Source organism: Triturus cristatus, chromosome 10, assembly GCF_964204655.1.
Source record: "Triturus cristatus chromosome 10, aTriCri1.1, whole genome shotgun sequence".
In the NCBI taxonomy this organism is placed as follows: domain Eukaryota; kingdom Metazoa; phylum Chordata; class Amphibia; order Caudata; family Salamandridae; genus Triturus; species Triturus cristatus.
In genome coordinates this window covers 54,071,235-54,097,553 of record NC_140593.1, presented here as the reverse complement: position 1 = coordinate 54,097,553, position 26,319 = coordinate 54,071,235, and the positions used below count along the sequence as shown (strand labels likewise).

Below are 26,319 nucleotides of genomic sequence, written 5' to 3'. Positions count from 1 at the left end.
CTTGGTCTTAAAAATCACTTAACAATCAATAATATTTTTATAAATTAGTCTCAGATTTATTTTTGAGTGTGTGTCTCATTTATTGCCTCTGTAAGTACAATAACTGCTTAGCACAACCCTCTGATAAGCCTAACTGCTCGCCCACACTACCACAAAATGAGTATTAGCATTATCTGTTTTTACCTCTGTATACCTAATAGGGATGTCTGCACATTGTAATTCATTTTAGTACACTATATAGAGAGACAGCTTTCTTCAATGTGGCTCTGCAGGGGATTACTGTCATATTGTAGACTACAAGTGGCTCTGCCTAGCAATGCACAGGTAGTCTAGTGAATCTGGGACATATGTGTCTCTACATGCTAAGTGCCTGGGATACGCGTGACTCTGCTGGTGGATGATGTGATAGTCTGGTAGTTCGGAGAGGAATATGTGACGTTACTCTGCATGCCTTTACAACGCATGCCTTTACAACGTGGTTAGTGCATCAACCGCGTTGTTACCACGCGTACCATTACAACAACTTGCTGTAGGGGGCGCTGGAGTTTGGAATAGTATAATTTACTGTCCCAACTCCAGTCTGTGCAACAGTAGGGAAGGTGTTGGCTTTAAAATCCAACCCCTAAAGCCCACTACAGCAACTCGTTGTAATGACTTGCGTTGTAATGGTATGCATGGTAAAGCGGTTGTTGTACTGACCGCGTTGTAATGGCACCGCGTTGTAAACGTTGTTTCCCGTCTCTGTCAGAGGATGCCACGGTGCTCAGTGTCTTGGATCCAAGTGACTGCGCCGGGTTTGCTGTGGTACTTTGGTTGGTTTGTTATATATCTCTATCTAACAGAGGATGCTGTAGTACTCAGTGTCCTGGATGCACATGACTTTGCCGGCTCGCTGTGGTGCTTTGGTGGGTTTGGTATATGTCTGTCATTGTCAGAGGGCGCTGTGGTACTCACCATCTGAGATACACTTGGCTGTGCCAGGTTTACTGTGGTACTTCGGTGGGTTTGGTAAACATCTGTCTCTGTCAGGGGATGCTCTGGTGCTCATTTTCTGGGATACGTGTGACTGTACCGGGTCAGCTAAGGTACTTTGGTAGGTTTGGTGCACTTCTGTCTCTGTCAGAGGATGCTGCAGTGCTCAGTGTCTGGGATACACGTGACTGTGCCAGGTTTGCTCTGGTACTTTGGTGGATTTGGTATTCCTATGTCTCCGTCAGACGATGCTGCGGTACTTATTGTCTGGGATATACGTGAGAGTGCCAGGATTGCTGTGGTACTTTGGTGTACGTCTATCTCTGTCAGAGGATGCATCAGTGTTCAGTGTCTAGGATACACATGACTATGCCGGGTTTGCTGTGATACTTTGGTGGATTTGGTATTCCTATGTGTCCGTCAGATGATGCTGCGGTGCTCAGTGTCGGGGATATACGTGAGTGTGCCAGGTTTGCTGCAGAACTTGGGTGGGTTTGGTTTATGTCTGTCTCTGTCAGAGGATGCTGCGGTGCTCAGTGTCTGGGATACACATGACTGTGCCGGGTTTGCTGTGGTACTTTGGGTTTGGTGTACGTCTGTCTCTGTAAGAGTATGCTGCGGTGCTCAGTGTCTGGGATATACGTGAGTGTGCCAGGTTTACTTGGGTGGGTTTGGTTTATGTCTGTCTCTGTCAGAGGATGCTGCGGTACTTAGTGTCTGGGATATACGTGAGAGTGCCAGGATTGCTGTGGTACTTTGGTGTACGTCTGTCTCTGTCAGATGATGCATCAGTGTTCAGTGTCTAGGATACACATGACTGTGCCGGGTTTGCTGTGATACTTTGGTGGATTTGGTATTCCTATGTGTCCGTCAGACGATGCTGCGGTGCTCAGTGTCGGGGATATACGTGAGTGTGCCAGGTTTGCTGCAGAACTTGGGTGGGTTTGGTTTATGTCTGTCTGTCAGAGGATGCTGTGGTGCTCAGTGTCTGGGATACACATGACTGTGCCGGGTTTGCTGTGGTACTTTGGTGTACGTCTGTCTCTGTAAGAGTATGCTGCGGTGCTCAGTGTCTGGGATATACGTGAGTGTGCCAGGTTTACTTGGGTGGGTTTGGTTTATGTCTGTCTCTGTCAGAGGATGCTGCGGTGCTCAGTGTCTGGGATATACGTGAGTGTGCCAGGTTTGCTGTGGTACTTGGGTGGGTTTTGGTTTAAGTCTGTCTCTGTCAGAGGATGCTGCGTTGCTCAGTGTCTGGGATACACATGACTGTGCCAGGTTTACTGTGGTGCTTTGGTGGATTTGGTATTCCTATGTCTCTGTCAGCGGATGATGTGGTGCTCAGTGTCTGGGATATATGTGAGTGTGCCAGGATTGCTGTGGTACTTTGGTGTACGTCTGTCTCTGTCAGAGGATGCATCATTGCTCAGTGTCTCGGATACACATGACTGTGCCGGGTTTGCTGTGGTACTTGGGTGGGTTTGGTTTATGTCTGTTTCTGCCAGAGGATGCTGCGGTGCTCAGTGTCTGGGATAGACTGTACCGGGTTTGCTGTGGTACTTTGGTGGATTTGGTATTCCTATGTGTCCGTCAGAGGATGGTGCGGTGCTCAGTGTCTGGGATATACTTGAGTGTGCCAGGTTTGCTGTGGTACTTGGGTGGGTTTAGTTTATGTCTGTCTCTGTCAGAGGATGCTGCGGTGCTCAGTGTCTGTGATAGACATGACTGGGCCGGGTTTGCTGTGGTACTTTGGTGGATTTAGTTTATGTCTGTCTCTGTCAGAGGATGCTGCGGTGCTCAGTGTCTAGGATAGACATGACTGTACCGGGTTTTCTGTGGTACTTGGGTGGATTTGGTATTCCTCTGCCTCCGTCAGAGGATGCTACAGTGCTCAGTGTCTGGGATATACGTGAGTTTGCCGGGTTTGCTGTGGTACTTGGGTGGGATTGGTTTACGTCTGTCTCTGTCAGAGGATGCATCAGTGCTCAGTGTCTAGGATACACATGACTGCCGGGTTTGCTGTGGTACTTGGATGGATTTGGTATTCCTATGTCTCCGTCAGACGGTGCTGTGATGCTCAGTGTCGTGGATATACGCGAGTGTCCCAGGTTTGCTATGGTACTTGGGTGGATTTGGTTTATGTCTGTCTCTGTCAGAGGATTCTGCGGTGCTCCATGTCTGGGATAGACATGACTCTTTGCTGTGGTACTTTGGTGGATTTGTTATTCCTATGTCTCCGTCAGACGATGCTGCCGTGCTCAGTGTCGTGGATATACGTGAGTGTGCCGGGTTTGCTATGGTACTTGGATGGGTTTGGCTTATGTCTGTCTCTGTCAGAGGATGCTGCGTTGCTCAGTGTCTGGGATAGGCATGACTGTACCGGGTTTGCTGTGGTACTTTGGTGGATTTGGTATTCCTATATCTCCGTCAGACGATGCTGCCGTGCTCAGTGTCTGGGATATACGTGAGTGTGCCGGGTTTGCTATGGTACTTGGATGGGTTTGGCTTATGTCTGTCTCTGAGAGGATGCTGCGGGTCTCAGTTTTAGGAAATCCAATAGTAATTGCTTGACTCTCGGAGTCTGCTTTAGTTCGTGTGAGGTAGAAGTGCTGGTTCTTTGCACCTTATGCTGTTTCGCCAACCGGTCCCATGAGGCAGGGTCGAGTCTGCACGTTTCCTCTCTGCACATATTCAGGTCACCGCACTTCCTGTCTTTGAGGAGGTTCACTTCAGATCTGCGTGCTTCCGGTCTCTGGCGAGCTCATGTTCTGAACTAGCAGCAGCATCCTTGAGCGATTGTGCCCTTCGCTGTACAGCGCCTGGCGGCTTCACGGTGGGACCACAGCCTTGTCCCCGTCGCCAGAGGACATCGACCGTAGCTTCGTCTCCTTGCCCGACAGAGGTAGGCTGCTGTGAATGCGTGTACCTACTTCTCATACAGCACTTTGGTATGGAAGCCATGTACCCAGGAAGACATCATCACACAGTTGAGTCAAGTGGGATGCTGGGATTGGAATTCACGTCTGTGGATTCGACGGCTGTCAGAGTTCCCTCCCCTCCCTTGGCGCTCCTGTGTCCCCAACTTTCACTCAGTCATAGCCATGATCCAGGGGAAAAAATACACACGAGTTTAGATACAGTTTTCTGCTGCGATCCCACTTTTGAAGGAAATTGTCTGGCAAAAGTGAATTTGTGTTTCTTTTTCAGCAAAAGACAATGCGCATATTTTTAAAACAAAACAAGTGGCCGGCCAGGCGCCCAACACCCATTGCACTCAAAGGGCTTCAGCCCCCCCCCCCCCCCCCCCCCCCCCCCCGTCGTGTGTGGCAGCCCGGGATGAGCCAGCTTCCCGGGCACCCACACAGCCGCACCCGAGCACTTCACAGGTCTTTAAAAGACCATTTACATGTTAATGAGGCCTCGCTGTTGTTTCACCCCTTCTAAGAGCCCCTGCAGCTCCACTCTGCCTATCGCTAAAAGATTCAGCCCCCCCCCCCCGAAATCAGCTCCACCCTGCCTATTGCTTAAAGATTCAGCCCCCCCCCCGACATTTTTTCTTATCGCACCTCCCCCCCCCCCCCCCCGAAATTTGGCTCTAGTTGCGCCTCTGTGTCTGACTGTAAACAATCTGCTGAAAGCCAATGTGTGGATTCATCCTGAAGCTTTCCTACTTTTGCAACAAGTTGCCGTTACTATTAGGCTACAACCTAATAGACTCATGTTAAGAAAATGAACAAAACATGGCTATTCCCCTCAAAGTCATGTGCTATTGCCCCTGGAAACAGAACATGACACATGCTACACTCGGCGCCAGGACGCCTCGGCATTCCTCGCTTTATAAATACTTTACTTACTTACCTTTGGAGACGTTTTCTCCAGCACTGAAAAAATAGAAGTGTCGTAAAATGTACAAAACATTCCATAGAGTTCTAGAACAGTAAGGGAAGCGAGTCCCAGAATATTGTGGCCCTGAGCGGGCTCTTGTTGCAGAAATCTCCTGCAGTTCCCAAACACTGGTCTATGTTTGCTTCTGGGGACATCAGGTAAATGTTGAACACCCCTTGTAAACCAAGTAACTTCTGGTCCTGAATGTTATAAGCCCGGGTGACCTGGTTCAGTGACGGGTTTATGTTAGAGTGAAAAAATAGGTGTACGTGTAAATCGTGTCACGTTTGAAATGCTGAACACGTATTGGTTCTTTCGAGGCCAGACATTCACATTAGATAGGGGAGGGGACAGTTGTGAGGACGCTGTTGTACCTCTTCCTTTGTACATACATTTTGGACCTTGATGCGCCACCCAGCACAAGCCACTCTGCATTGAGGCCACTCTACTTGGAAGAACCCCTCCCCAACCCACTCTACAATGAAGGACTCCGCCCCCAAGCCTCTCTACATTGAAAGACCTCTCCCCCAAGCCACTCTACATTGAAGGACCCCTACCCCAACCCACTCTACAATGAAGGATCCCTCCCCAAGCCACTCTACATTGAAGGACCCCTCCTCCAACCCACTCTACAATGAAGGACCCCCCCAAGCCACTCTACATTGAAGGACCCCTCCCCCAACCCACTCTACAATGAAGAACCTCTCCCCAAGCCACTCTTCGTTGAAGGACCCACCCCCCCCCCCAAGCTACTCTACATTGTGAGGACGCTGTTGTACCTCTTCCTTTGTACATACATTTTGGACCTTGATGCAGCACCCAGCACAAGCCACTCTGCATTGAGGCCACTCTACCTGGAAGAACCCCTCCCCAACCCACTCTACAATGAAGGACCCCCCCAAGCCACTCTACATTGAAGGACCCCTCCCCCAACCCACTCTACAATAAAGGACCCCTCCCCCAGCCACTCTACATTGAAGAACCCCTCCCCCAAGCCGCTCTACAATGAAGGACCCTCCTCCAAGCCATTCTACATTGAAGGACCTCTCCCCCAAGCCACTCTACATGGAAGGACCCCTCCCCCAAGCCGCTCTACAATGAAGGACCCTCCTCCAAGCCACTATACATTGAAGGACCTCTCCCCCAAGCCACTCTACATGGAAGGACCCCTCCCCCTATCCACTCTACAACGAAGGACTCCTCCTCCAAGCCACTATACATTGAAGGACCTCTCCCCCAAGCCACTCTACAATGAAGGACCCTCCTCCAAGCCACTCTACATTGAAGGACCTCTCCCCTAAGCCACTCTACATTGAAGGACCCCTCCCCAACCCACTCTTCAATGAGGACCCCTCCCCAAGCCACTCTGAATTGAAGGACCCCTCCCCCTAGCCACTCTACAATGAAGCACTCCTCCTCCAAGCCACTCTACATTGAAGGACCCCTCCCCCAACCCACTCTACAATGAAGGACCCCTCCCCAAGCCACTCTACATTGAAGGATCCCTAGCCACTCTACATTGAAGGACTCCTCCTCCAAGCCACTCTACATTGAAGGACCTCTCCCCAAGCCACTCTACGTTGAAGGACCCCCCCCCTAGCTACTCTACATTGTGAGGACGTTGTTGTACCGCTTCCTTTGTACATACATTTTGGACCTTGATACGGCACCCAGCACAAGCCACTCTGCATTGAGGCCACTCTACCTGGAAGGACACCTCCCCAACCCACTCTACAATTAAGGACCCCTCCCCCAAGCCACTCTACATTGAAGGACCCCTCCCCCAAGCCACTCTACATTGAAGGACCCCTCCCCATGCCACTCTACAATGAAGGACCCCCCCAAGCCACTCTACATTGAAAGACATCTCCCCCAAGCCACTCTACATTGAAGGACCCCTCCCCCAACCCACTCTACAATGAAGGACCCCTCCCCAAGCCACTCTAATTTGAAGGACCTCTCCCCCAAGCCACTCTGCATTGAAGGACCTCTCCCCCAAGCCACTCTACATTGAAGGACCTCTCCCCCAAGCCCCTCTACATTGAAGGACCCTCCTCCAAGGCACTCTACATCGAAGGACCTCTCCCCCAAGCCACTCTACATTGAAGGAACCCTCCCCTAAGGCACTCCACATCGAATGACCCCTCCCCCAAGCCACTCTACAATGAAGATCCCTCCTCCAAGCCACTCTACATTGAAGGACCTCTCCCCCAAGCCACTCTGCATTGAAGGACCCCTCCCCCAACCCACTCTACAATGAAGGACCCCTCCCCAACCCACTCTACATTGAAGGACCCCTCCCCCTAGCCACTCTACAACGAAGGACTCCTCCTCCAAGCCACTCTACATTGAAGGACCTCTTCCCCAAGCCACTCTACATTGAAGGACCCCCCCCCCCCCAAGCCACTCTACATTGAAGGACCCCTCCCCCACGCCACTCTACAATGAAGGACCCTCCTCCAAGCCACTCTGCATTGAAGAACCTCTCCCCCAAGCCACTCTACGATGAAGGACCCCTCCCCAAGCCACTCTACATTGAAGGACCTCTCCCCCAAGCCACTCTACATTGAAGGACCCCTCCCCTAAGGCACTCCACATCAAAGGACTCTTCCCCCAAGGCACTCTACATTGAAGGTTGAAGGACCCCTCCCCCAAGCCACTCCACATTGAAAGATCCCTCCCCCAAGCCACTCTACATTGAAAGAGCCCTTCCCAAGCCACTCTACATTGAGGGTGCCCCTCTCCTCCAGGAAGCTAACCATGCAGCCACTGGGTTGAAAAGTTATTCTTTTTTCAGACTGTATGTGTTATATCCTGTGTCTCCTAGTTCCCCGATGCTCAGCCTGTGTGAGTGTGATGTAATAGAATGTTCATGAGTGCATGGTTTGGACTAGTGGTCATTTGGAATGAGTGGGGCTGAGCAGCAGGATGCGGTTCCCGGTGGGGCTGGACCATCTTACTTGTAACTGAATAAACCTACATAGTCTACACCACTGGCTACTGGACTGATTACATACAAGGGCCTAACCTTGTTTTCAAAAGTATCCATTGTAAATGTATAGTTTACGCCTACGTACAGCTGTGCCCATCAAGTTCTGATTTGTAATCTGGCCTCCGACCCCACACACAGGCTTGTTCTGTGCTGCACGTCTGCTTGATATGCTGCGGAGACCCAGAGTTGGCTCCAACCTGATTTTGAATGCATTGACCATACTTACTTTACAGCATCCCGCCCACCAGATTACAGCTCTTTAGACTGTCTTTTCATCTGTATGGTGCCTGCAGCCAAGCTTAATTACATAAAACAGTCCCAAGACTGTGTCACTTGGGCAAACACGCTCTCCTTGCTGTCTGGGACTGGGAGTTCATACAGGCAGCAACTTCACGGACCTCATCACTCGACAACTAGAGACGCCATTTTGGGTCAGTGCGCGCTCTAGTTGCCAGAGTAGCCGCCCATACAAAGATGCGTGCTGCGCGGACGCCAGCACCTTGAGAGGTTGCTGGGCGCCGACTGTGCCATATAACTGCCGCTAGTTGTAATGAATGAATCTGCTGCTAATTCTGCTGCTAAATCAAAGCTCTTTGTTTTGAGTCACCTGTTTTATACTTTTAATTCACTTGTCTCTTAAAAAGAATATTTCAGACTTTTTTACCTGTATTGTTTGAATTTGACTGTGTCACTTGGTCAAACACACTCTCCTTGCTGTCCGGGAGTTCGGACCGGCAGCTACTTCCTTGGCCTCATCACTCGACAACTAGAGACGCCATTTTGGGTCAGTGCGTGCTCTAGTTATCGGAGTAGCTCCCATACTAAGATGCACGCTGCGCGGACTCCAGCACCTTGAGAGGTTGCTGGGCACCGACTGTGTCATATAACTGCTGCTAGCTGTAATTAATTAATCTGCTGCTAATTCTGATGCTAAATCTAAGTTCTTTTTTCTGAGTCACCTGTTTTATACTTTTAATTCACTCGTCTCTTCAGACTTTTTTACCTGTATTGTTTGAATTTGACTGTGTCACTTGGTCAAACACACTCTCCTTGCTGTCCGGGAGTTCGGACCGGCAGCTACTTCCTTGGCCTCATCACTCGACAACTAGAGACGCCATTTTGGGTTAGTGCGTGCTCTAGTTGTCGGAGTAGCTCCCATACAAAGATGCACGCTGCGCGGACTCCAGCACCTTGAGAGGTTGCTGGGCACCGACTGTGTCATATAACTGCTGCTAGCTGTAATTAATTAATCTGCTGCTAATTCTGATGCTAAATCTAAGTTCTTTTTTCTGAGTCACCTGTTTTATACTTTTAATTCACTCGTCTCTTCAGACTTTTTTACCTGCATTGTTTGAATTTGACTGTGTATACACGCTCTCCTTGCTGTCCGGGACCGGGAGTTCAGACCGGCAGCTACTTCCTGGGCCTCATCACTCGACAACCAGAGACGCCATTTTGGGTCAGTGCGCGCTCTAGTTGTTGGAGTAGCCGCCCATACAAAGATGCACTCTGCACGGACGCCAGCACCTTGAAAGGTTGCTGCGCGCCGACTGTGCCATAAAACTGCTGCTAGCTATAATTTATTTATTTATTTATTTATTTTGCACCAATTTATTAACAAAGATGGTCAGTGTACAGCTCGGCAACTCGCCTACATCCCTGCAGGACTGGCAATGCCATGATCACGTTATGTAAATATCCACGTAGCTGGGTGTAGGGGAGTACACAGCAAGCCACCTACAACCCGTCTGGGCCGGCCGCGGTTAGAGGTCAGTCGGCTGTGACATTCATAGCAGTATCTGGTGCATACAATGCTTGGCAATAGTAACCATCAAACAACGTAAGTAACCTTCAGCTCTACCTGTGATCATACAAGTCTGGAGCATAGCACGTTGTTAAAAGTCCGCAGTCCACTCAGCGCGGCAGTGGCTCCCAATGTCGCACGCCCTCCAACACGCTAAATGTGCGAGCCCAGGGCCAGAGCAATAGGCGAAGACTAAGCTGGAGGTCCCGTTGCAGGCCCATCGTTGTCCGTGTCAACCGCATGTTCCAACAAATAAGTCTGCAGGGGTCCCCATATATCCCGTGGCCGAGATGAGGGGGGTTGGAGATCCGCATATACCTGCAATTGCTCCTGACAGTAAGTGAGATCCCGTAGCCAGTCCTTGAACTTCGGCGCCCTCCCCCTCCCCCACCGGCATGCTATTCTTCGTTTAGCTAAGAGTAATGCTAATGAGATGTATCTGCGCATTTTGGCAGCCAGGGGTTCAGTATACCCAAGCAGGGCAGTTAGTGGCTCCGCAGGGACATGGAGACCTGTCATCAGGTCCAGCGCAGTAAAGACCTCAGTCCAGTAACGCTGTATGGAGTGACAGTCCCAGGCCAGGTGACAAAAGTCTGTCCCTTCCTCCCCACATCTGTCGCACCGGTCGTTATCTCGGAGCCCCAATCTATATAACCGCGCCGGCGTGTAGTAGAACCTATGGAGGAACTTATAGTGTATAATTCTAAGCCGACTGCTGGCAGAAACCTCCCCCGTCTGTTTACAGCAGTAACGCCACTGTTTGTCTGTAATAGGTTGGGTTAATTCAGTGCCCCATCGACTTCGGGCTATTGGAGGGGTGTATTCCCTGTGCAGCTGGACCTTGCGGTATAGGAGTGAGAGTACGTGTGCTGGGGCATCCTGTTGGAGTAGGGCGTGTAGCGCGGGCATCAACGGCGGTTCTTGAGGAAAGGCAGGCGTAGCAGTCTTCACGCACTGACGAAGCCTTATGTAGTAGAAGCAATCTAAGGGGGTAGGGTTCGCCTCTCCAAAAAAGTGCTCACAAGTACGGAACATCCCGCCACTGTACAGCTGACCCCAAGTATGCACCCCAAGCCTGCGTAGAAGCTGTCTACAACCTCCCTCTTGTGTGACCGGGAGGTCCTGCCGGCCAGCAAGGGGCAGGAGCGGGGAGTATAGAGGCGCGCAGCAAGTTGCCGTAGCTAGATCCCACCATGCACCTACAGTACACTGGACAGTAGTAGTCGCCTGGTGCCGGGGCACTCTGGGAGCGCTAAGATAAGCGGTGCTAGGGGTGGGCCTCATATAGCCGTCTTCGATGGCCAAGTGAGGCATGAAAGGGGGGGGGGTTTCATCCAGTAGGCAGCGTAGTGGGCTTGGGCGCAACTATAATACAGCTCAATGTCCGGCACAGAAAATCCCCCGGCCCAGAAAGGTCGAGTAATGGTGTCCCATTTCAGCCGCGCTTGCTTCCCACCCCAAAGAATGCGGATAAGTTGGGTCTTCAGAGCGGAGAAGAAGTGACGGCTGGGGGCGTATGGAATGTTGATGAATAAATATAGGAGTTTGGGCAGAATAACCATTTTGATGATCGCTGCCCTACCAGCTATTGAGAGGGGCAGCGCAATCCAGCGCGCGACCCTATCCGTAATGGAGTCCAGAAGTCTTCCATAATTGTCTCGCATGAGCTCCATGCGGTCCCGGGAAATACTAATACCAAGGTAGTTGAGGGCCCCTTCACGCCACCGGAGGGGATATTCAGGGACGAACCGCTGCGTGGAATTGGTGAGGGGGAATATATGCGATTTATTCCAATTTAACGTGATTCCCGACAATCGCCCAAACAGTATGAAGAGCCACAGTATGGGGTTCAGACTGACACCAGGGTGTCACAAATATAGAGTGAGATCATCAGCATACAGCAAGATGAGAATCTGCCTCTCCGGTTATACAATGGAATGCTCCCTTTGATGTTGTCGTATTTTTGCGGCAAGGGGTTCTATGGCCAGGGCAAAGAGCACAGGGGAAAGTGGACACCCCTGCCGAGTGCCTCTGGCCAGCGGAAAGGAAGACGAGCGCAGTCCGTTGACCGACAGTCGCGCGGAGTCCCGTATAGAGCAAATTAATCCATGCCAAAAAAGGGGGAGGGAAGCCCATGCGAACCAAAACAAAGGATAGGTAATCCCATTCTAGGGAATCAAATGCCTTGGTGGCATCAAGGAAAATGGCAGCCGCATCCTCCCCCGGATCCATGTCATGAAGCAGCGCAAACAAAGTGCGCAGATTGTGAGCCGTGCTTCTGTGTGGGATGAACCCGGATTGGCCCGGAAGGACAAGCACCGGCATCAGAGGCCTGATGCGGTTGGCTACAAGCTTCGCAAGGATCTTGGCATCAACATTGATAAGGGAGAGGGGCCGGTATGAATCTAGGTGTTTAGGGTCTTTGCCAGGCTTAGGGATGGAGATGATGAGCGCCTCCCGCATGGTACGAGGTAAGATGCCAGTTTTCCGGGCTTCTTCAAACACGTGCCGCAATATGGGAATGAGCAGGTGTCGGTACAGTTTATAGAACTCAGCCGGGAGACCGTCGGGGCTTTGCCAGAAGCCAATTGCATGATAGCGGACACAATCTCCTCATCTTCATGGTGGGAGAGGAGGAATTCTCTCTGGCCATCACCCAGCCAGGCTATGGCAGTGTCATCAAAGAACGACTCGAAATCTGCTGGGGACTGCCGGTGGGAGGTGTAGAGTTTTTTATAGAACCGCTTAAATGCAGCAAGTATCTCAGCGGAACCACTATGCACTAGACCATCCTCATCCTCTACCTCCAGGACAGTATTGGTGAACCTCGGGGGCTTGATGGTAGACGCCAGCACTTGCCCCGGTCTCTCCCCCTCCCCATACTGCCGGGCCACGTGATACTTCCCCCTAAACTTGCACTCCCGTTCTGCAGTGGCCTGATAATCGTCGAGCATTTTGCGTAGCTGCGCCTGCACAGCTGGGGAAGGCGTGGTCCGGAGCTCAGACTCGGTACGCTTTATGTCCCTTTCCAGTCGCTGAAGCGTATTCCGGATATCTTTAAAAACCTCTCCGCCCTTCTCTATGCATATGCCCCTCACAGTCACTTTAAAGGCTTCCCAGAGGGTCGTGTACTGGGACACGGACCCGGTATTACGACTGAAGAAATCCGATATTTCTTGCTCAAGTTCAGCCTTAAAGGCCGTATCCAGGAGCGAGTGTGGGTTGAGGCGCCAGGAAAGAAATGGGGGTTCTGCTTGAGGTGGGGCGAGAACCAGCATCACCGGAGAGTGGTCCGAATATGTGCAAGGTAGATACGACACATGGGAGGTCCATGTCGCAAGGCCCTTGTCCGTCAGCCAATAATCAATACGCGACCAAGAAGCATGCGCTGAGGAGTAGCAGGACCCCTGGCGCGCATGTGGGTACCGAGCCCTCCAAGGGTCTACAAGAGTATTATCCGCTACCAAGGTGTGAAGGGTTAGCTGCGCGGCAGTGTAGTGGTGCGATTGTGGTTGTGATCGGTCGAGCCCGGGGTTAACAGTTACATTAAAGTCACCTCCCCAGATGATGTGTGTAGTATCAATGTCCTGTATCTTCCCCCAAAGCACCCGAAAAAACTCTGAATCATCAAAGTTCGGTCCATAACACAACACCATAGTAATGGACTGCTCGCACAGTCTCCCCCACATTATGTTATATCTACCCTGCGGGTCAGCATAAGCGCCAATCGGGGTGTATGGGAGCGTGCGCTTCACCAGAATTGAGGTGCCCCGTGAATAGGAGGAGTAACAAGAAAAACCCCTAGAGCCAGCCCAGCGTGCCGCAAACCCGGGAGGTGCACTGGGGGACAGGTGCGTTTCCTGGAGCATGGCGCAGTGGACATTATGTCTGTCTAAGTAAGCAAGGATATGGCGTCTCTTCCGAGGATTGCCCAGACCGCGCACATTCCAGGTCAAAAAAGTATAGTGGGGTGCTCTAGGACCAGGGACCGCCATCCAGGAACCATGGACTGTCAGTGGAGGTCAGAGTGCGTGCGAACCGCCAGCGGAGCATGCCAGGTAGAGCCTGAACAAACTGGCAACGAAGCCTAACAAAGTACTCAGCGAACAATCCCTCCCCCCTCCCACACCAGCAACCCCAATTTGCCGTGTCGCTATCCCCCCCCCTCCCGAACCCTCTCAGAATTCCCAGCCCAATCCCGGGATAAGAAGGGAACATCGAAATCAAGGTACTCAAAGTCTAACAGTAGGGTTCACCTGATGGGTCGCAGCCAGAGGGCAACCAGGCGCTCCTCGCATCAAGCGGAGGTGTTCGGGTATAGCATGTGTTAGAACTGGGAATCTCTAGTTGGCACAGGTATGCACTTGCGACAAGCAGGGACTCTCAATTCTAAGTCAGGATAAGGGGATCACCCTTTCAAATAACCCCTGCTCACCCTTTAGGTAGTGTGGCGCAAGCAGTCAAGACTATTCTCAGGGCGTCATAGGTTAAGCATTTGTGAACACATACAGTAATACAATGACACACCACAAATGGACACCAGTCAAGGTTGTATAAAAAATAGTTTTCTTTATATAAGGCTTAGCACAAGACCAGAATAACGAATAAAATGACCACAGTATTATTTTAAAGTTCAATGTTCTTGTAAAAAGGCTTAAAACACAAAATAGGCTTCTTTTACTCAATTCAGGCTTTGTACGGTTCGTACCTGGGTGTGCGACTCATCCGCATTAAAAACAAGGAAAGTACGAGTCAAACATTCGGTGCGGACTCCGGGGTCCGTGACTCGCACGCTGTGGTGCGAACAGAACAAAGTACCTTAAGTTCGTGGGGTCCGCGACGGACCGTGCGGGACAAATTGATGGGTCCGGGTCGTAGTTCGGCAGCGTATTCAGATGCTGGTCGGGTCGACGCGTTGGTACGGGACCTTCAGGGATAGGTGCGGATGGCCCGGATCAGCTTGCAGAGTCCGTGGCGTTCGGCGTTCGAGCCGTACCTTCGGTGCGGATAGGCAGCGACACTTCTCGGCGCCTTACAGCGTACGGGGAGGATCAGCGTGATGCGGCTTCTCGGCTCTGAGTACGGCACGGTGTAGTACGTTAGCAGCGTACGGACCGTACCTGCGGGACAGCGAAGCTTGAGTCCGGCGTACAGGAATCGGCAGCCAGGGTTGTACGTCTCGAATCGGCGGGGAAGGTTAGGTGCGATGCGGCCGGGAGGGATACGGCGCGTACTAACGCTTTTGGATCAGTGTAGATGCACGGTGCCGGGCGGCAAAGACACGGCTTCACGGCGGATGGGGTACGAGGCGTACTGGGGCCAAATCCAGCGGGAAACAAGCAAGAATTGTCCAGGCAACTCAGTTTTGGAAGGCAGATGAGTCCAATGGTCCTGGGACTCAGTTCAGGGGGCAAGCTCTTCTTCCAAGCCCTTGGAGATAGTTGAAAACAAAGTGCAAAGTCTCTCTTAGTCTTTTCCTCTCCTTTCTCAGCAAGGCACCAACTGCATGCCAATCCCCCAGGTCAGGCAAAGTTACTCCTCCTTCAGCTTCTTCCAGGTCCTTCTGGTCAGGCAGAGTTCCTTCGTGGTTCAATCAGGATCTGATTTCTCAGGAGCAGGGCTCCTACATTTATACCAAGTTTCGTTTGTCTTTACAGGCGAGGGGGGCCTTTGCATAATCCCAGTCCAGTTCTTTTCAGTGAGGAGCACTTTGTTGTTGGGACTCTGGCTTCTTCTTTCAGCAGGCAGGGCAGAGACATCAGACGCTCCCCAGGGGGTGGAGCCAGCATTGTGGTGGCAGAGCACTGCCCTATTGAGAGTCAAGGTGCACTCCTCCCACCCATCCTGGTGTAATCTCTCTATTCACCACCTGGTAGCCCCAGCCTGTCTCCTGGAACTTCCCAGCCCTGTCACTCAAGTTACACACAAAGAAGATAGCCCTCCCCTCCAGAGGCGGGCTGAGATGGTTAGGCACGCAAAGGCTAACTTTCTAAAAGTAGCATTTGCAAACCCAGGATATTAAAATAACCTTTACTAAAAGATGTATTTTATTATTCTGAGTTCAGGCATACTAAACATGAATTTCTACCATGCTTCCTGAGCCTGCTAGGATTATAGAGTGTTATAATCTAGCAGCCCATTCTGGCCTATGGAGAGCAGGTAGCCTTACAATAGTGAAAAACGAAAATGGCTGTAATTCACTATTAGGACATGCCACACACCTCAGGGCATGTCCTACCTCATCCTTACAATGCACCCTGCCCTAGGGCCTACCATAGGGGTGACTAATATGAAGGTAAGGGAAGGTTTAGGGACTGGCAAGTGGGGACACTTGCCCAGTCAGCATGACAGTACCAGACTGCATGCAGGTTCTGCAATGGCAGACCTTAGACACATTTTACCAGGCTGCTTCTGGGGGTGGCACAACCAGTGCTGCAAGCCCACCAGCAGCATTTGGATATACAAGCCCTTGGCACCCCTGGTGCACTCTACTACGGACTGATAGTAAACCAAATAAGCCAAACATGGAATCCAATGAACATCAACATTTTACTTTAGGGAGAGCATATGCACCTTAGCACTGGTCAGCAGTGGTAAGGTGCCCAGAGTCATAAAACAGCCAACACCAGGTCACACAAAATACAGGAGGAAGGCAAAAAGTTTAGGGATGACCCTGCAAAAAGGGCCAAGTCCAACACAACCCCCTTCCAGCCAAAACGCAGGGTAGACCAATCATCACCGTGATGGTCTTCCCTGCTTGGGGCGATAGAACAAGGACCTGGCCCGCAACTGCAGAGGCAGACTCCAGTTCTACGCCAATCTGAACCTATTGGAAACCCTCTGTCCATACTCTCAGGGCCCACCAAGCTAATCCCTGGGGAACCCTTCTCCTCACCTGTGGACACCACCTGTGTAGCACCTAACCTTAACTGGCCCACAGGTGTGTCCCAACAGACAGACAGCAAAATGCTACAGTGGCCACTGACAGTAGTCAGGGATGAGACCCAGGCCGTATGCCTCTCAGGGCTCTCAAACCTCTGGCGTCAGGGAGCGGGGGGCAGTAGCCCCAGGTGCTTGGCACCCTTTGTCCATTCTCCCCCTTGTCAGGTCAGGTATGACATCCTGGCACTGACCCACCAGCCCCAGGACTGTACCCGGCGGCTGGACTAAAGACTGGGGTGGCCTCTCCAACACCCGGTCCTCCCTCTTGGGGCTCTGTACCCTCCCACCTGGAGTCGTACCCCCTCCCAGATTTGCCAGGGCACCTGGGGCAAGTGTCCTGCGCAATTCGCCCACCAGTTCAGGGGTTCTATCCTGCAACTGGGCGTCCAGGTCAGGGGGGACACCCTGAACCTGGCCCTCCAACCTAGGGTCTAAACCCTTCAGTTGAGCCGGGGTCAGAGGCGAGGACTCCCTCCCTCTGCACCCCCTTCCAAAGTACTGCCCACTCCCAACTGGTGTGGTACCCCTAGAAGCAACATGGGTCAGGACACTGCTTACAGTGGTCCCACCCTCCAGGTCAGACAACACTTGAACCTGGCTTCCCAACCCTGGGTCCAACCCATGCGGTTGAACGCTCGCCTGGCGCACCAGGACTTCCCCGGGAGCACGCATGCCCCCCCTGAGGGTGACACATAACTCATGTGTCGTGTGACAGTCTGCCTGGCGCTGATCTCCCGACCCCTGTCTATCTGACAGTGCCTGAAGATCCCCCAGGACAGAAGTGGTGTCACCATGGTCATTCACTGGTGACGCAGCCCTTCTGGCTGGCCCCTGACCCACTGGTTCCTCCACTGGGGACTCTTTCCTCCTCTCACCCCTCACTCTGGACTTCTGCACCCTCCCAACTGGAGCGGTACTGCCAGACACCAGAACCGAGGGAGGCCTGCTTACAGACCCTCCCCGTCCACTAGACACTAGGGGATCCCCCTCAACGGGCGGCCCATCAGGGCAGCCTAGGCTCCCCGCCTGGTGTTCCCTTAAAGAACCATCCAGGCTCTGAGACTGGGTTTCGGGCACCTGGGGGCACGCAGCCCCACACTCACTCCTTCTCCACTGAGACAGGACGTGAGCCCCGACACCCCTCCCACTACCATGGGACCTAGCTGGGCTACTCTGCACCACTTCCACCACTCTGGGTTGGAAGATACCTGAGCCACTCCTCTCGGGATCACTCCCCAATGCCTTTCCAGACCCTCTGGACTCCACCAAAAGGTCTGCCTCCAATGTGAGCCCTCTGCGGTCAGAGAACTCACCCTCACACAGGTGTTGGCATAGCTCTGGAAAACAGGGACTTACAATATGCTCTCCCACAATTGGATCACACAGCCCCCTAGCACGGTTACCCAAACTATCCTTCACCTTACCATCCAGTGCCTTACACACGTACTCCACACCACTCTCCTGAGACTGGCAAGACAGTATCTGACTGTCTCTGTCCCACAACCCACACTCTTCTGGGCGGTCTTCACACTCACCCACCAGGACTTCAATTTTGGGGGAACCCCTCTCCCTGTACCTCTCAGCTAGAGTCAGTAGAATGTCCCTCCCTCCACTAGGATTATGAACCCCTGCGCCAGTTACCCTATTCCCTTTAGGGATACTGCGCACTACTGGAGCTACCTCATGTCCTTGAACCTCCTGGTGTATGTTAACCCCCTCCTTCAAGTCAGGCGCCACATCTCTGGGTGTGCGTACTACTCCCTCAGCACTATAAAATTCAATATTGCTGCCACCAGAGGGAGAGCGGTCTAAACTCTTGGCCTTGAGATCCAACTCCCTCATTTTTACCTCATGCTCCATGGCCAGCCTTTGTCTTTCCATTTCCATTATAAGTTTTGCAATCTCCACTTCATGTGCTCTTGCAGCAACCCTGTCGGCCATCTCCTCTGGCGACAGGCCTCTGCCAGGCTCAGAAGCACCTTCTGGGGGTATCACCTCCAGCACATTCTCTGGGAACTTGGATTCGTACCAGGCCCTCAGCGCCTTTGTGTACTGCTCCTTGTTTTTCAATCTAGTTTGTTTAATTCTGTACTTGGAGAGGTATCCTTTCAAGACTTCACTTGTGCACCTCATCAGTGCCTTCTCCTCCCAATCTATGTCATCAACTCCAGAGAATATAGAGGCCGTCCTGCCTCCATTGACTGAGCTAGGCATGGTTTCTTAAAGTGGAGATTCTTCAGCAAAAACAAAAATCAATACTGTGTGGCTGCGTTATTGGTCTGAACTCACTACGTGGTGTTCACTCAATCACTGTACATGAATCACAAATGCAAATTAAAATCCCACCGCTGACCACCAATGTTAGAACTGGGAATCTCTAGTTGGCACAGGTATGCACTTTCGACAAGCAGGGACTCTCAATTCTAAGTCAGGATAAGGGGATCACCCTTTCAAATAACCCCTGCTCACCCTTTAGGTAGTGTGGCGCAAGCAGTCAAGACTATTCTCAGGGCGTCATAGGTTAAGCATTTGTGAACACATACAGTAATACAATGACACACCACAAATGGACACCAGTCAAGGTTGTATCAAAAATAGTTTTCTTTATATAAGGCTTAGCACAAGACCAGAATAACGAGTAAAATGACCACAGTATTATTTTAAAGTTCAATGTTCTTGTAAAAAGGCTTAAAACACAAAAATAGGCTTCTTTTACTCAATTCTGCTTCTTTTCAGGCTTTGTATGGTTCGTACCTGGGTGTGCGACTCGTCTGCATTAAAAACAAGGAAAGTACGAGTCAAACAATCGGTGAGGACTCCGGGGTCCGTGACGCGCACGCTGTGGTGCGAACAGAACAAAGTACCTTAAGTTCGTGGGGTCCGCGACGGACAGTGCGGGACAAGTTGATGGGTCCGGGTCGTAGTTCAGCAGCGTATTCAGATGCTGGTCGGGTCGCTGCGTCGGGACGCGGCGTTGGTACGGGACCTTCAGGGATACGTGCGGATGGCCCAGATCAGCTTGCAGAGTCCGTGGCGTTCGGCGTTTGAGCCGTACCTTCGGTGCGGATAGGCGGCGACACTTCTCGGCGCCGTACAGCGTACGGGGAGGATCAGCGTGATGCGGCTTCTCGGCTCTGAGTACGGCATGGTGTAGTACGTTAGCAGCGTACGGACCATACCTGCGGGACAGCGAAGCTTGAGTCCGGCGTACAGGGTTCGGCAGCCAGGGTTGTACGTCTCGAATCGGCGGGGAAAGTTAGGTGCGATGCGGCCGGGATGGATACGGCGCGTACTAACGCTTTTGGATCAGCGTAGACGCACGGTGCCGGGCGGCAAAGACACGGCTTCGCGGCGGATGGGTTACGAGGCGTACTGGGGCCAAATCCAGCGGGAAACAAGCAAGAATTGTCCAGGCAACTCAGTTTTGGAAGGCAGATGAGTCCAATGGTCCTGGGACTCAGTTCAGGGGGCAAGCTCTTCTTCCAAGCCCTTGGAGATAGTTGAAAACAAAGTGCAAAGTCTCTCTTAGTCTTTTCCTCTCCTTTCTCAGCAAGGCACCAACTGCAGGCCAATCCCCCAGGTCAGGGAAAGTTACTCCTCCTTCAGCTTCTTCCAGGTCCTTCTGGTCAGGCAGAGTTCCTTCGTGGTTCAATCAGGATCTGATTTCTTAGGAGCAGGGCTCCTACATTTATACCAAGTTTCTTTTGTCTTTACAGGCCAGGGGGGCCTTTGCATAATCCCAGTCCAGTTCTTTTCAGTGAGGAGCACTTTGTTGTTGGGACTCTGGCTTCTTCTTTCAGCAGGCAGGGCAGAGACATCAGACGCTCCCCAGGGGGTGGAGCCAGCATTGTGGTGGCAGAGCACTGCCCTATTGAGAGTCAAGGTGCACTCCTCCCACCCATCCTGGTGTAATCTCTCTATTCACCACCTGGTAGCCCCAGCCTGTCTCCTGGAACTTCCCAGCCCTGTCACTCAAGTTACACACAAAGAAGATAGCCCTCCCCTCCAGAGGCGGGCTGAGATGGTTAGGCACGCAAAGGCTAACTTTCTAAAAGTAGCATTTGCAAACCCAGGATATTAAAATAACCTTTACTAAAAGATGTATTTTATTATTCTGAGTTCAGGCATACTAAACATGAATTTCTACCATGCTTCTTGAGCCTGCTAGGATTATAGAGTGTTATACTCTAGCAGCCCATTCTGGCCTATGGAGAGCAGGTAGCCTTACAATAGTGAAAAACGAAAATGGCTGTAATTCACTATTAGGACATGCCACACACCTCAGGGCATGTCCTACCTCAGCCTTACAATGCACCCTGCCCTAGGGCCTGCCTACCATAGGGGTGACTAATATGAAGGTAAGGGAAGGTTTAGGGACTGGCAAGTGGGGACACTTGCCCAGTCAGCATGACAGTACCAGACTGCATGCAGGTTCTGCAATGGCAGACCTTAGACACATTTTACCAGGCTGCTTCTGGGGGTGGCACAACCAGTGCTGCAAGCCCACTAGCAGCATTTGGATATACAAGCCCTTGGCACCCCTGGTGCACTCTACTAGGGACTGATAGTAAACCAAATAAGCCAAACATGGAATCCAATGAACATCAACATTTTACTTTAGGGAGAGCATATGCACCTTAGCACTGGTCAGCAGTGGTAAGGTGCCCAGAGTCATAAAACAGCCAACACCAGGTCAGAAAAAATACAGGAGGAAGGCAAAAAGTTTAGGGATGACCCTGCTAAAAGGGCCAAGTCCAACAGCATGTGAGACCCATGATGGCACATAGATCAAAGGTGGGCACAGGGCCTGGCAGGCCGGTACATCATAAGGAGGCATCAAGCTCAGTACTACGCAGCCTCACAGAGACAGCCCTAGGGTCACCCCAACCCATCCCAAAGAAGCATTCCCAAAAGTGAATCTTCAGTTCAGTCTCCTGCAGGATTCCGCTGAGGGTCCCTAATAGGGACGCCACCCCCCAACGGGGGAGGTCCGCCATTTGTATCGAGGTTAACAGGATTCGCAGCAGGCTGGAGAGACACAGTTGGAGAAACACTCTGCAAGGTCCGCGGGAAATTTATAGATGATGGAAGTTCAAGACCGTGGAGACCCTCATTCAACATCAGATAAACTTTGCCCCGTCGAGTCCTGAGGCGCCGGGGAGCGACGCCTCGCCGGGGACCTGGGTAAGTTGTTAATGAAGTCTTGGGCGTGTTGGGGGTTGGTGAAGAAGTGTTGCTTCCCCGAAGACGACACCTTCAAGCGGGCCGGGTAGAGCATGGCATAAGGAATATTAAGCTGCTGCAGCCTCTTTTTCACCTGAAGAAATTTTCTGCGTTGCTCCTGCACCGCAATGGTAAAGTCCGGATATAAGGAGATCTCCGATCCTGCGTGCGTGGGGCGTCCCCTCTCCCGCGACAGCCGCAACACAGCGTCCCGGTCTCGGTAATTCAGTAGTCTGGCTACAATGGGCCGCGGAGGGGCTCCAGGCGTAGGACGGCCTGCCAGAGCCCGATGCGCCCTCCACCACAAAAACCCCCGAGAACACCTCTCTGCCGAAGAGCTCCGTCAATAATCGCTACACATATTCCTCCATCCGGCCAGTCGCTGTTGATTCCGGTACCCCCAAAATTCGAAGATTGTTCCGCCGGGACCGCGATTCTAACTCCTCGTTCTTGGCAGCTATCACTTTCAGAACTTTATCCATTTTGAGGGTGCGGGCAGAGGTCGCGGCGGAGGCATCCTCCATGTCAGATATGCGCCGCTCCGCTTCAGTCAGGCGGTCCTCGTGTTTGTCCACCTTACATTTCAGCCCGTTCATCCTAGCCGACATAGAGTCCATCTTGGAGGCTATCGAAGTCAGGCTCGTCTGCATGGCGAGCAGTAGATCTTTCAACTCTGCCGTGGTCGGGGCCGGCGGCTCCGCTGAATCCTCCTCTGGGCCCGCCTGGGACCGTGGAGTCCTTCGGGAATCAAAGGTGAGTTTCGACTGCCTGCCCTCCGGTTTCCCCATGGCGGCCCACAGGGGTGAGCAACCAGGAGCCAAAAATACAGGGTCGCTGCCCGTCTCCCAAGTTATATCGCCTCGCGAGTGTCCAAAGGACGAGGGGGGCCGCAGCAGGAGCCAGCCAAAGCAGAGAGTGGGCGCTGCCAAAGATTTCGCAGGGGCAAGCGTTGAGGCGGCAGGTGTCTCAGGCTAGGCGCGCCTTCAGATAGGTAGCTCAAGGCAACCCGGCAGCCATCCTCAGTGCAGCAAACAGCAGGCAAGGTCCCTAGCCTCCCGGACAGCTCGTCGGCGTCATCCAGGGTCCAAGACCACACTCGGCGTGGGTAGCCGTCCCCGGGCCCAGGCGGCACCCGAGCAATCCGGCCCTCCAAACAGGCCGCAGCAGAAGGTGAAAGTCGGCCCCTCGCGCCCAGGCCAGCGCCGCACCTCGAACCCCCCAGGGGGCAGACAACAACCCAGGCTACAGGTAGCTCCTGAAGAGGGGGGGCCCTAGGCCAGGCTCGACTCCCCAGCGCGGGAAGACCCAGACCGCGGCCCTCCTAGCAAGGGGCCCGCAGTACTACCACCGCGTGAGCAGGCGGAGGCCACGCATCCAGGCCTCCCCCCCGCCGCAACAGCCGGCCACCCACCCGGGCTCCCTCCTCCGCGCAGGCCAAACGCCCCGGAGGCAATGAAGCGCGGGTCCCAGCGGGAGCGGCAAACCTGCAAAGCGGACGCAACAGGGGCAAAGCTCCGCTAGGCCTCCCGCGCCGCCATCTGCCGCCTCTCCCGCCCGGCCCCCACAGCACCAACACCCCCGCACAGCGTCCCTACCTGGGTTGTCTTCAGCGCGGCAGGTCTCTCCGGGCGCAGGTGGGCGCTCCGCCGTAGTCGTCCGTTGTTCCCGCCAGCCCCTCAGCAGCCTTCGTGACGTGGGCGGCGCCGGAGACAGATCCCCCCCGGCCCGCAGCAGCAACGCAGCGGGGCCCGGGCTCCGGCCACGCCGTGGATCCTGCACAGGAGACAGGCAGCAGGGTCAGCATCCGAATCACAGCTCACCGCCGGATCGCCCTTCGTTTCGGGCCGATATATGCAGGTAGGCCGCCATCTTAAGCAGTGCGAGCGTGTAGGGCAGCATCTGCGCCGTCAGCTCCACAGTTAGTGTTTGTGTCGTTTTCTCTCCCCCGGGTCGGCACCAGGCTGTGTTGAGGCAGGGGGGGTCCCTGCCAGGCGAGTAGATGCCAGGATGGTCAGGATATTCAGCAGATTGTCACCCGAACAGCAAGAGCCTCACATCGGTGCGGCCATCTTGCTAGGCGCCCTCTAGCGCCCCCCTGCTGCTAGCTATAATTAATTAATCTGCTGCTAATTTTGCTGCTAAATCAAAGCTCTTTGTTCTGAGTCACCTGTTTTATACTTTTAATTCACTCATCTCTTAAAAAGAATATTTCAGACTTTTTTACCTGCATTGTTTGAATTTGACTGTGTCACTTGGGCAAACATGCTCTCCTTGCTGTCCGGGACTGGTAGTTCGGACCAGCAGCTACTTCCTGGGCATCATCACTCATCAACTAGAGATGCCATTTTGGGTCAGTGCGCGTTCTAGTTGTCGGAGTAGCCACCCATACAAAGATGCACGCTGCGCGGACGTGCAGCAAGCCCATCTGCACCCGAAAGTGTCCAGCGCCAGCCACGCTGCCCGTTTGGTGTCCGACTATGCCGAGAGGAGCCTGTACAGTAGTGAGGATCTTCACTCACTCCGCCCGCTTCCCTGTTCCGACGTTAGCAGGTGGGATGTTCTAGAGTGCAAAGACATGGTTTGTTCCTCCTGTGGCATTAGATTTAGTGCAGGCTTAGCCGGACTTGCTCCTGCCAGGACCACCTCTAAAGGGGGTAAGCAGGAACCTGCTATGTATGCTGCCCTGATTAATGCACGTTCACCTAAAAGGCACTATCAGGATATCTATGATCTTTTGGAAGACAAGAAAGTTGATTTCCTGTTTATCACAGAGATATGGCTGGATGAGTTCTCAAATCCTACAGTTGCACTGGCCATTCCATCCGGCTATAGTATTTCTAGGCTAGACAGAAGACAAGATAGAGGGGAGGGGTGGCTATTATACATAGAGATAAGTGGCCCCTCCAGTAGGATGTGTCCACTCCTGGAGGGGATTGAGAAGTTCTGGACTTCAGTATTAATGTCTCGCTGCACTTTACACTAGGTGGATCCCAGATTTATAGGCCCCCGGGTCCCGCCTGTGCATTTCTGAAAGCACTGGGGGACGCCATCATCCCCTGAGCTCTCCGCTTTGCCCTTTATATCATCCTTGGCGATTTAAACATTCATCTTGACCAGGCAGCTTCGAAGGACACCCTTGCTTTATTAGAGGTGCTGTCTCTCGCGCAGCTCACCCAATGGGTTGAGCTTCCGACGCACTCAGGGGGCCACACCCTAGACCCCATCTGCACGAATTTTCCTATTTTAGTTGGATCACCTATTCCGGTGCCTTGGACAAATCATTTTCTGACATACTTTCATGGGTCTCGCCAGATGGCAATCCTCTGCCCCGGTCCGAGCGGGAGCCAGTCTTTGCTAAAATTGACCCACAGCTATTTAGTCGAGCCTTGGGGGACTCTAGACCCCCTCCTGCCAGCGTTCTTGCAGACGAGCTGGCGGGATTCACAAGATGGATCTCTAACACTGTTGATCTCATAGCCCCTGACACTCACCACAGACATTCCAAAGACTCCTCTTCAAATCCCTGGTTCACTCCTGATCTGAGGACACTGAAGCAGGAGTGCAAGAAACTGGGGAGAGCCTGGTGTAAGGGGTTTCATGCTGGGGGCAAACTTACACTGAGATATAAGCAAAAAACATATTTTAAGGCCATAGCATAAGCCAAAAGTCTTTACTATGGGACTAGAATTGACGCAGCTAAGAACAACTCAAAGGAAATCTTCTCTATAGTTCAGAGTTTCCTGACTCCTAAAGCACAATCTAGCATGATTCCCTCCTCTGCCTCTTGGTGCGAAGATCTCTCCACTTTCTTCATGGAGAAAATTCATACCATACAGGCATCCTTTATTTCTTGTAATAAGGAGTCAGGCGCCCTGCAGGCTGGAAGGATCTCAGACACAGCCACTTTTTTAGATATTATGAACAGTGTCGACCTCACGCAACAGGTCACTGGTCCTACTCACCTGGCAGGACATACGCTAGATGGCATTTTTACAAATCATCCCGGCCTCCAGGTTATGGCCGTTATGCCCCTGATCTGGACAGATCACTCAGCCATCTTGTTTGATTTATCCAGTAAGGGACATCTCCCAGGGGCGGCAAAGGTCAAGAAACGGATTGAGATCCGACCCTGGAATAAAATGGATAATGGAGCGCTTCTGGAACTCCTTACAGCCTCATCTGCTCACTTAAATCTAGGAGCAAAGGAGGGGGCGACCACGTATACAAAGTGGGTAGAAAATGCTTGTAATAAGTTAGCCCCACCTAAGAGCATTGTACCCAAGAGATTGACTCCGTCTGCCCCCTGGTTTTCAGAGGAACTGAAACAGGGTAAACTCAGGTGTAAACGTCTAGAACGTTCTTGGAGGAGAGAATACAAGGAAGCAGACAAGCTGGCTTATAGGAAGGGATTAGCAAAATATAAACAACTTTTGTTTGCTACTAAACAAAAATTCTTTGTGAATAAAATCGAGCTCGCAAAAGATTCAGCTAAAGTTTTATT

The 26,319-nt window shown here is 52.4% G+C and overlaps 1 protein-coding gene across 1 annotated transcript in view; it reads left to right on the top strand.

The window, feature by feature from the left end:
- The first annotated feature begins 3,745 nt into the window (after positions 1 to 3,745).
- The window catches only part of LOC146788818 (exocyst complex component 1-like), a 1,992,459-nt gene continuing 1,969,885 nt past the window's right edge, over positions 3,746 to 26,319 (top strand). Inside the window, exon 1 of the mRNA XM_085630399.1 lies at positions 3,746 to 3,874. The gene's annotated coding sequence lies outside the window, so the exon portion shown is untranslated. The remainder of the gene's footprint in view (positions 3,875 to 26,319) is intronic.